The 11958-nt window shown below is 44.8% G+C and overlaps 1 long non-coding RNA gene across 3 annotated transcripts; it reads left to right on the forward strand.

Annotated features, from left to right (window-relative positions):
* Positions 1 to 2138: 2138 nt before the first annotated feature.
* Positions 2139 to 3614, forward strand: LOC123395638. Of its 3 annotated transcripts, none has more exons than XR_006609799.1 (3): positions 2139 to 2247; positions 2348 to 2711; positions 3181 to 3614. It is a non-coding gene; the product is annotated as an uncharacterized LOC123395638 (long non-coding RNA). The 3 variants fall into 3 exon arrangements; XR_006609800.1 differs by having other exon boundaries at positions 2233 to 2247; positions 2339 to 2711; XR_006609801.1 differs by having other exon boundaries at positions 2233 to 2247; positions 2616 to 2711.
* Positions 3615 to 11958: the final 8344 nt, after the last annotated feature.

The raw sequence follows: 11958 nt of genomic DNA on the forward strand, positions 1-11958 counted from the left end.
TCAGATCTCAGCAGAAAATCTCTCTAGATTTATGTATACCTATGGATACATACTAATTCCTCGAGAAAAAAATGTGTATGCTGCTAAAGCATGTGGTAGGTTCCTGAACTCCTAAAATGCAGTGCAACCGCATCTATCTTCTTTTTTTGGCAAGACAAGGCGCCATGGCCAAGGTATACAAAGAAAGACTGGTCAAACAGTGCAAGGTTCTCTCTCTTGACTCTTGCTGTTACTTGTTGCTGATAATGCTCAGTGATAATTCTGAAGTATGGCTACTGTCCCTACGATCTTGATACAAGGTAATAATTACTGAAGGTGTAGAAATTTACATGTGATATGTTTTTAGGTTTTTTCTTCGAAGATAAGTGATTTTGCATGTGACTGCAGAAATTGATGAAGCAGCAGGGAAGGACCGGATCCGGATGGACGTGTACTTTACATGAGATGGAATGGATAGATGCAGATATGAGAGTAGATGGATGGGCATTAAATCGATGACCCGTTCAATGGATAGCTCCAAAACTAAAGTCTCCGTCGGATGTACGGCGTGCGATGGATGTGATCACACGATGGAACAGGAGAACATTTTGCAGTAAAGCTGGAACATTAATCATTAAGGTGTGGTCGTCGACCCGCTCCGGCGGTGCATGGACAGAGCAAGGGAGATACTTGAGGTGAGTCTACCAATATTTTTGTTGTGGGATAGTGTATTTGATTCGTGTGAGTGCTTAATTAGCTACACAGTCTATTATCTGCCAATTATAGTTGCAAATGCTGAAACATTCTCTAGCCACTTTTGATTTTTTAATGGCCTCTTCAACTAAAGGAAATTTTTGTAGGACTTCAGTTCTTAACTCATAGAGGTTGTTTGATTTGTAGGATATAATATTTCCTCTTCCTCTTGTGTGCTACTCTGCACTCAGTTTCAAAGGAAATGTTCCATTATGCCTAACCTACTGGATTTCTTTTCTTTTGTTTTTGTCGATGACAATTATGGCATGCAACTAATCCCCGAAGACAATTCATGTGGTTTCCCGTGCTGTAACAAACAATCTCTTATGCTCAGTATATGTAGGAGAGAACACGTTATGGCATCCAATTTCTGTCCTGCTCATGTTTTTTCAGTTCCTATGCTCTATTCCGCAGAGGCTCTAATTGACTTAAGAGTTGCCGAGTGAGGGCAACCAGTTGTGTCCTACTAAAATTATGCTTTGATATAAATTTTAACGCAGAGTGAAATTTGTTTACTAATCAGCTATTTTAATTTCTCGATTACACAACTACCATGCTCGATTCAAGCCTCAAATTTTGTTTTTTGGACTTCCCTTTTATCAGATAAATCAGGAGGTCTTGTTGTTTGGACAAAAGGAGACGTTCATTTTGTTTACAGATGAAGTAGTTATCTAGAAAACATAAAACATCGTCAGAAGTCCATAGCTGATATTCAGAGAGTTCCCCTTGAAAAATGCACTGCGCTTGAACCCCAGTGGAAACACGAAAGCAACGCCGAGCCTTCAATAAATCATAATGATGATGCTCATGGTGTTTTCCGAGGGATTGATCCAAGCCTTGCTGTTCACCCATATGAAGAACCTGTCGAAGGAACACTCTATGAGAGAGAAGTCAACAGACTGTTGGACAGCTTGGGCCCTCGGTTTGTAGATTGGTGGTGGAACACGCCATTGCCTGTGGATGCTGATCTCCTTCCAGAAGTTGTTCCAGGCTTCAAAACTCCATTTAGACAGTGCCCTCCTGGTGTGAGACCAACACTAGCAGATGAGGAGCTGACATACCTACGCAAGCTTGCACGTCCTTTGCCAACACATTTTGCTCTAGGTGATTATGCTATTAACTTTGAGACTTCATACTTGTTATTCATTTTTATTGGTGGTTCCAAATAACCATGCTCTTACAGGATGATTAAGTATTAACTGCTTCCGGCACCCTTACCTTCTTATGCATACATCACCTTAATGTTCCACACAAAATAATGTAGAAGCACAAGAAAACTGGTTCTTCAGATTCCTCGGTATGATCCACACCCTGATAAGGCTCAGTTGTTAAATCTTTACCATAATAACTTGTCCAATTGTGTCAACCTTCAGGTCCTTTGCAATTTCTTTGCTACAAAAAATACGGTAGCTAGGAGGCATTGCCATTATGCATACATTGGTGGCCTGCCTCCATCAAACTAAACCTGAGCAACGGGTTTTAGCGGCTAATCTTCTCCTTCAATTGGATATGCTGGTATCCTTCTCTATCGAAGCTAGTCTATTTCAGAATCAATCAAATCTGTACTGCAATGTTGACATCTTTTCTTTTCTTTTTGCAACAACAGCAACAACAGATAAAATCAAAAATTGGGCCAAGAGCTGCTGTTGTTGTGAGCGCGCGACAGGAAAGGAACGACGCCATAGTTGAGCTAAGAGAAGAACAGGGCAAAAAATTGGTGAATGACGCCATAGTTATAAAATAAAGAATGCATTCACCTAACCCTTTAAAACATTTTTAAAAAGAGGCTGCATGATATGAACAAAGGAATTTGGACACATTCATGAAGGTATACTGGTCTGATTATTAATTTTATGTTAAATTTTCTCCACGTACTTGTACAGTCAAGCAAGATTGAAGTTCCAATTGGGCCTCTTCCCTGGGCGCCACTCTCCCGCTGCTCCTCCGACCCAAGTGCCGACAAAATGGAGCTCGCCAAGGTATCATCCCCCACTATACTCCCTCTCTCTCATGTTCTGCATGTCCCTGCCATTGGTTACCTGGGGGTGTTGCTTATTTTCAGTATTACACCAAATTCTGTGTGTCTAGTACGTGATTTGAAAAGATGAGATTAGTTGTTCTCTGATTATCAGCACATTCTTTTTCTTGTGCTGTGTATAGTATGTTTTAGAATATGTTTTATGCCAGACTCCAAATTAGCAGCAACACTAGCAGTATGTGATTCCTGATGTGGCTTTAGTTAGTCAATTCACTGTTAACAGCAAGTATTTTTGTTATTAAGATAACCACCATGACTTGATATTTGTAATCTGATTAGCTACTCCTTTGCAATTCTTTGTAGTGGCTCAAACTGTGGTAGATAGAATTTATGTTGTCAAGCTTTGCCTTGAGAGAATTTGTATGCCAGGATGATTATGCTCATAATCCATTCACATGGTACTGCTGCAGGCACACTTCATGGACGAGGAGGACCACCCACGACGATGAACATGTGTGACCTCACCCCCGAGCCTGACGAGCTCGACAACGACAACATCGTCAACCTTGATCTCGATGACAAGGTTGATCCCTAGCTTAGTGCAGACACCGAAGAGCAAGCCCGCCTTCTCCAGAGTTTGCAAAGGAGCTTTACGTTCAGGGCATGGTTGTTTGCACAGAGTGGCGGACACTACTTTGATCCTCTGACAGATAGTTCTTCATAATGTGATAGTGTATAGGCCTTCTTTCTGGGGACCTACTGCTCAACTACTACACTCCTTGGCTGCTATCGACCAAATTTTTTACAAATCTGTCTACATGTTTTGTTTCTATATATTTACAAATATCCTATCAATCCATTTTTAAAATGTATGGGCGCGGCAACGCACGCCTTTCATGATCTAGTATGTTTTGTAACCTGTGCAAATATCAGAAAAAAAAACCTAATATTCATACTAGTGGTGCATCACTCAGCACACTAGTGGCGCACTTCAAAAGCACATTAGTGGCGCATCGTCAACTAGTGCGCCATTAGTAAGGCAGAGCATATGGGTAAATATGGCCCTGGGAGGCATACTAATGGCACACCATAAGCTATACTAATGGCGCACCAGGATCTATACAAATGGCGCACCAGGATCTATACTAATGGCGCACCGGGATCTATACTAATGGCGCACTACTTGGTGCGCCATTAGTTTACCAGATACTAATGGCGCACCATGAGCAATACTAATGGCGCACTGCCTGGTACGCCATTAGTATACCAGATACTAATGGCGCACTTGTGGTGCGCCATTAGTAAAAAAATCTAATGGCGTGATGCTAGCGGCGCACCTATAGTGCGCCATTAGTAGCCAAAATAGGTGCGCCATTAGCAAGCCTTTTCCTAGTAGTGTATATCATAGATAATCTCACAAATCCACAATTCATCGGATCTCGACAAACACACCGCCAAAGAGAATTACATCGGATAGATCTCCATGAAGATCATGGAGAACTTTGTATTGACGATCCAAGAGAGAGAAGAAGCCATTTAGCTACTAACTACGGACCCGTAGGTCTAAAGTGAACTACTCACGAGTCACTGGAGGGGCGATGATGTTGATGTAGATGCCCTCCAACTCCGGAGTTCCCTCCGGCAGGGCACCGGGAAGGGTCTCCAGATAAGATATTGCGGAAACGGAAGCTTGCGGCGGCGGAAAATTGTTTTCGTGGATTCCCTGATATTTTTTCTGTATTTTAGGGAATATATAGGCGAATGAGCTAGGCCAGGGGGGCGCCAGGGAGACCACAAGCCTGCTAGCCGCCGCCCCCCTGGTGGCGGTTACAGGGCTTGTGGGCCCCCTGTAGCTCTCCTGGCTTGGCCCTCAAGCCCCCTATTCTTCTTTCGTTCGGGAAAATTTTATTTTGGGGATTTTATTCCGTTTGGACTCCGTTCCAAAATCAGATCTGAAAAGAGCCAAAAACACAGAAAAACAGGAACTCGCACTTGGCACTGAATTAATAAGTTAGTCCCAAAGAATATATAAAAGGTACATAAAACACCCAAAGATGACAAGATAACAACATGAAACCATCAAAAATTATAGATACGTTTGAGACGTATCTAGCATCCCCAAGCTTAACTCCTGCTCGTCCTGGAGTAGGGAAGTGATAAAGAATGAAATTTTGATGGTTTCATGTTACCTAGCATAGATGTCCTTTGTAACTCCTCTTATGTGACGTGTGTTGGAAATATGCCCTAGAGGCAATAATAAAATGGTTATTATCATATTTCCTTGTTCATGATAATCGTCTATCGTTCATGCTATAATTGTATTAACAGGAAACACTAATACATGTGTGAATGAATAGATCACAATGTGTCCCTAGCAAGCCTCTAGTTAGCTAGCTCGTTAGTCAATAGATGATCATGGTTTCCTGATCATGGACATTGGATGTCATTGATAACGGGATCACATCATTGGGAGAATGAAGTGGTGGACAAGACCCAATCCTAAGCCTAGCACTAGATCGTATTGTTCGTATGCTAATGCTTTTCTAATGTCAAGTATCTTTTCCTTCGACCGTGAGATTGTGCAACTCCCGGATACCGTAGGAGTGCTTTGGGTGTATCAAACGTCACAACGTAACTGGGTGACTATAAAGGTGCACTACGGGTACCTCCGAAAGTGTCTATTGGGTTGGCACGAATCGAGATCGGGATTTGTCACTCCGTGTGACGGAGAGGTATCTCTGGGCCCACTCGGTAGAACATCATCATGAGCTCAATGTGACTAAGGAGTTAGTCACACGATGACGTGCTACGGAACGAGTAAAGAGACTTACTAGCAACGAGATTGAACAAGGTATAGGCATACCGACGATCGAATCTCGGGCAAGTTCTATACCGACAGACAAAGGGAGTCGTATACGGGATTGATTGAATCCTTGACATCGTGGTTCATCCGATGAGATCATCGTGGAGCTAGTGGGAGCCACCATGGGTATCCAGACCCCGCTGATGGTTATTGTCCAGAGAGGTGTCTCGGTCATGTCTGCCTGTCTCCCGAACCCGTAGGGTCTACACACTTAAGGTTCGATGACGCTAGGGTTATAGGGAATTGTTATACGAGATTACCGAAAGTTGTTCGGAGTCCCGGATGAGATCTCGGACGTCACGAGGAGCTCCGGAATGGTCCGGAGGTAAAGATTGATATATAGGACGGATGGTTTCGGACACCGGAAGTGTTTCGGGCATCACCGGTAACGTACCGGGACCACCGGAAGGGGGCTGCGACCCCAAGAGGTAAGATGGGCTAAGTGGGGGTGGGAACCAGCCCCTAGTTGGGCTGGTGCGCCTCCCCACTCAGCCCATGGCGCAGGGGAAAGAAAAAGAGGGAGGAACCCTAACTTAGGTGGGCCTTAGGCCCACCAGAGGGGTGCGCCACCCCTCCCCCTTGCCCTGGCCGCCACCCGTCTCCCATCTAAGGGCTGCCGCAACCCTTAGGGGTGGGAACCCTAAGGGCTGCGCCCCCTCCCCCTTCCCCTATATATAGATGAGGTTCGGGGCTGTTTGAGACACGGTTTAATCTCTCTCTCTCGGCGCAGCCCTGTTCCTCTCCCTCCTCCTCTCTGCCGGCGCTTGGCGAAGCCCTGCCGGGAGACCTCGTCTCTCCACCAACACCACGCCGTCGTGTTGCTGGTCTTCTTCCCCAACCTCTCCCTCCTCCTTGCTGGATCAAGGTGCGGGAGACGTCGCCGGGCTGCACGTGTGTTGAACGCGGAGGTGCCATTGTTCGGCACTAGATCGGAATCGCTGCGAGTACGACTCCATCAACCGCGTTCCAGCAACGCTTCCGCTTAGCGATCTTCAAAGGTACGAAGATGCTCTTACCCCTCTCTCGTTGCTGGTCTCTCCATAGGAAGATCTGAACATGCGTAGGAATTTTTTTGAATTTATGCTACGTTACCCAACAGTGGCATCCGAGCCAGGTTTTCTATGCGTAGATTCCATGCACGAGTAGAACACAAAAGTTGTGGGCGATGGTTTGTCAATTTTCTTGCCGTTACTAGTCTTATTCTTTTCTGGCGGTATTGTGGGATGAAGCGGCCCGGACCGACCTTACACGTACGCTTACGTGAGACTGGTTCCACCGACAGACATGCACATCGTGCATAAAGGTGGCTAGCGGGTGTCTGTCTCTCCTACTCTAGTCGGATTGGATTTGATGAAAAGGGTCCTTATGAAGGGTAAATAGCTTTGGCATATCATCGTTGTGGCTGTTACGTAGGTAAGAAGGCGTTCTTGCTAGAAACCCAAATCAGCCACGTAAAACTTGCAACAACAATTAGAGGACGTCTAACTTGTTTTTGCAGGGTTTGACATGTGATGTGATATGGCCAAGGTTGTGATGTTGCATGTATGATGTATGAGATGATCATGTTATTGTAATAGGTTTCACGACTTGCATGTCGATGAGTATGACAACCGGCAGGAGCCATAGGAGTTGTCTTAATTTATTGTATGAGATGCAACGCCATGTGCTTGCTACTTTTACTTCATTGCTAACGGTTAGCCGTAGTAGTAGTGATAGTAGTAGTTGGCGTGACGACTTCATGGAGACACGATGATGGAGATCACGGTGTCACGCCGGTGACGATGATGATCATGCGATGCCTGAAGATGGAGATCGAATGAGCAAAGATGATAATGGCCATATCATGTCACTATATGATTGCATTGTGATGTTTATCATGTTTTACATCTTATTGCTTAGAACGACGGTAGCATAATAAGATGATCCCTCTTAAAATTTCGAGAACGTATTCCCCTAAGTGTGCACCGTTGCGAAGGTTCGTTGTCTCGAAGCACCACGTGATGATCGGGTGTGATAGATTCTAACGTTCGCATACAACGGGTGTAAGCCAGATTTACACACGCAAAACACTTAGGTTGACTCGACGAGCTTAGCATGTACAGACATGACCTCGAATACAAGAGACCGAAAGGTCGAACATGAGTCGTATGGTTGAATACGATCAGCATGAAGTTGCTCACCATGGTGACTAGTCCGTCTCACGTGATGATCGGACACGGGTTAGTCAACATGGATCATGTATCACTTAGATGACTAGAGGGATGTCGATTTAAGTGGGAGTTCATACTTAATTTGATTAAATGAACTTAATTGTCATGAACTTACTCTAAAAGTTGTCTTTATAAATATTGTAGATGTCCAACGTCAACCTCAACTTCAACGCATTCCTAGAGAAAAACAAGCTGAAAGATGATGGTAGCAACTATGCGGACTGGGTTCGCAACCTGAAGCTCATCCTTGAAGCAAGTAAAAAGGCTTATGTCCTTAATGCGCCGCTAGGTGACCCTCCCGCTCCCGCAGCAGCCCAGGACATTCTAAATGTCTGGCAAGCGCGGAGTGATGACTACTCTCTGGTCAGGTGTGGCATGTTATACAGTTTAGAAACGGGGCTCCAAAGACGTTTTGAGCAACACAGGGCATATGAGATGTTCCAAGAGCTGAAGCTAGTTTTTCAAGCTCATGCCCGTGTCGAGAGATATGAAGTCTCCGACAAGTTCTTCAGCTGTAAGATGGAGGAGAACAGTTCTGTCAGTGAGCACATACTCAAAATGTCTGGGTTACACGGTCGTCTGACTTCACTTGGAGTCGAACTTCCGGATGATGCTATCATTGACAGAATCCTCCAGTCTCTCCTACCAAGCTACAAAGGCTTTGTGCTTAACTACAACATGCAAGGGATGGAGAAAACCATTGCCGAGTTGTACTCGATGCTCAAGTCTGCAGAAGTAGAAATCAAGAAGGAGCATCAAGTGTTGATGGTCAACAAGACCACTAGTTTCAAGAAAGGCAAGGGTAAGAAGAACTTCAAGAAAGACGGCAAAGCTGTTGCCGCGCCCGGTAAGCCAGATGCCGGGAAGAAGAAAAACAACGGACCCAAGCCAGAGACTGAGTGCTTCTACTGCAAGGGAAAAGGTCACTGGAAGCGGAACTGCCCCAAATACTTAGCGGACAAGAAGGCCGGCAACGTTAAAGGTATATGTGATATACATGTTATTGATGTGTACCTTACCAGCGCTCGTAGTAGCTCCTGGGTATTTGATACCGGTGCTGTTGCTCACATTTGCAACTCAAAGCAGGAACTGCGGAATAAGCGGAGACTGGCCAAGGACGAGGTGACGATGCGCGTCGGGAATGGTTCAAAAGTCGATGTGATCGCCGTCGGCACGCTACCTCTACACCTACCGTCGGGATTAGTTTTGAAGCTCAATAATTGTTATTTAGTACCAGCTTTAAGCATGAACATTGTATCAGGGTCTTGCTTAATGCGAGATGGCTACTCATTTAAGTCAGCGAATAATGGTTGTTCTATTTATATGAGTGATATGTTATATGGTCATGCTCCGCTGGTGAATGGTTTATTCTTGATGAATCTCGATCGTGATGTTACACATATTCATAGTGTGACTACCAAAAGATGCAAAGTTGATGATGATAGTCCCACATACTTGTGGCACTGTCGCCTTGGTCATATCGGCGTTAAGCGCATGAAGAAGCTCCACACTGATGGACTGCTAGAGTCTCTTGACTTTGAATCATTTGACACATGCGAACCGTGCCTCATGGGCAAGATGACTAAGACTCCATTCTCAGGAATAATGGAGAGAGCCACCGACTTATTGGAAATAATACATACTGATGTGTGTGGTCCAATGAACGTTGAAGCTCACGGTGGTTATCGTTATGTTCTCACTCTCACCGATGATTTGAGTAGGTATGGGTATATCTACTTGATGAAGCACAAATCTGAGACGTTTGAAAAGTTCAAGGAATTTCAGAGTGAGGTTGAGAATCAACGTGACAGAAAAATAAAATGTCTACGATCTGATCGTGGAGGAGAATATTTGAGTCACGAGTTTGGCACACACCTAAGAAAGTGTGGAATCGTTTCACAACTAACGCCGCCTGGCACACCGCAGCGCAACGGAGTGTCTGAACGTCGTAATCGCACCTTATTAGATATGGTACGATCTATGATATCTCTCACCGACTTGCCGCCATCATTTTGGGGATACGCATTAGAAACTGCAGCATTCACTTTAAATAGGGCACCGTCTAAATCCGTTGAGACGACACCGTATGAACTGTGGTTTGGCAAGAAACCTAAGTTGTCGTTTCTTAAAGTTTGGGGCTGCGATGCTTATGTGAAGAAACTTCAACCAGAAAAGCTCGAACCCAAAGCGGAGAAATGCGTATTCATAGGATACCCTAAGGAAACTATTGGGTATACCTTCTATCTTAGATCCGAAGGTAAAACCTTTGTTGCCAAGAACGGATCCTTTCTAGAGAAAGAGTTTCTCTCGAAAGAAGTAAGTGGGAGGAAGGTAGAACTTGATGAGGTAATTACACCCCCTCTCGAACAGGAAAGTAGCGCAACGCAAGAAGTTGTTCCTGTGATGCCTACACCAACTGAAGAGGAAGTTAATGATGATGATCATGAAGCTTCGGATCAAGTTACTACTGAACCACGAAGGTCCACAAGGGTACGCTCCGCACCAGAGTGGTACGGCAACCCTGTGATGGAAATCATGTTGTTAGACAACGGTGAACCTTCGAACTATGAAGAAGCAATGGCGGGCCCGGATTCCAACAAATGGCTTGAGGCCATGAAATCCGAGATAGGATCCATGTATGAGAACAAAGTATGGACTTTGGTGGACTTGCCCGATGACCGGCGAGCCATAGAAAATAAATGGATCTTCAAGAAGAAGACTGATGCAAATGGTAATGTAACCGTTTACAAAGCTCGACTTGTCGCAAAGGGTTTTCGACAAATTCAAGGAGTTGACTACGAAGAGACTTTCTCTCCCGTAGTGAAGCTGAAATCAGTCCGAATCATGTTAGCAATTGCCGCCTTTTATGATTATGAAATTTGGCAAATGAACGTCAAAACAGCATTCCTTAACGGGAATCTTAAGGAAGAGTTGTATATGATGCAACCAGAAGGTTTTGTCGATCCTAAAGATGCTAACAAAGTATGCAAGCTCCAGCGCTCCATCTATGGGCTGGTGCAAGCATCTCGGAGTTGGAACATTCGCTTTAATGAGGTGATTAAAGCGTTTGGGTTCATACAGGTTTACGGAGAAGCCTGTCTGTACAAGAAAGTGAGTGGGAGCTCTGTAGCTTTCCTCGTACTATATGTGGATGACATATTATTGATGGGGAATGATATAGAGATGTTGAAGAGCATAAAGGCCTATTTAAATAAGAGTTTTTCAATGAAGGACCTTGGAGAAGCTGCATACATATTAGGCATCAAGATCTATAGAGATAGATCGAGACGCCTCATAGGTCTTTCGCAAAGTACATACCTTGACAAGATATTGAAGAAATTCAATATGGAAAACTCAAAGAAAGGGTTCTTGCCAGTTTTGCAAGGTATGTGATTGAGTAAGACTCAGTCGCCGACCACGGCAGCAGATAGAGAGAAGATGAGTTCTGTCCCCTACGCTTCAGCCGTGGGCTCTTTAATGTATGCCATGCTGTGTACCAGACCCGATATAAACCTTGCCATAAGCTTGGTAGGGAGGTACCAAAGTAATCCCGGTGCGGAACACTGGACAGCGGTCAAGAATATCCTTAAGTACCTGAAAAGGACTAAGGAAATGTTTCTCGCTTATGGAGGTGACGAAGAGCTCGTCGTAAAGGGTTACGTCGATGCTAGCTTCGACACAGATCCGGATGACTCTAAGTCACAAACCGGATACGTATATGTGTTGAATGGTGGGGCAGTGAGCTGGTGCAGCAGCAAGCAAGAAGTCGTGGCAGCATCTACATGTGAAGCGGAGTACATAGCTGCTTCAGAAGCGGCTCATGAAGGAATTTGGATGAAGGAGCTCATCACCGACCTTGGAGTGGTTCCAAGCGCGTCGGGTCCTATGACACTCTTCTGTGATAACACTGGAGCCATTGCCATAGCCAAAGAGCCCAGGTTTCACCGGAAGACGAAGCACATCAAGCGCCGCTACAACTCCATCCAAGACCATGTCCAAACTGGAGTGATAGATATTTGTAAAGTACACACGGATCTGAATATTGGAGACCCGTTGACTAAACCTCTTCCACGAGCAAAACATGATCAGCACCATAATGCTATGGGTGTTCGATACATCACAATGTAACTAGATTATTGTCTCTAGTGCAAGTGGGAGACTGTTGGAAATATGCC

Source organism: Hordeum vulgare, chromosome 5H, assembly GCF_904849725.1.
Source record: "Hordeum vulgare subsp. vulgare chromosome 5H, MorexV3_pseudomolecules_assembly, whole genome shotgun sequence".
NCBI classification, from domain to species: Eukaryota; Viridiplantae; Streptophyta; class Magnoliopsida; order Poales; family Poaceae; genus Hordeum; species Hordeum vulgare.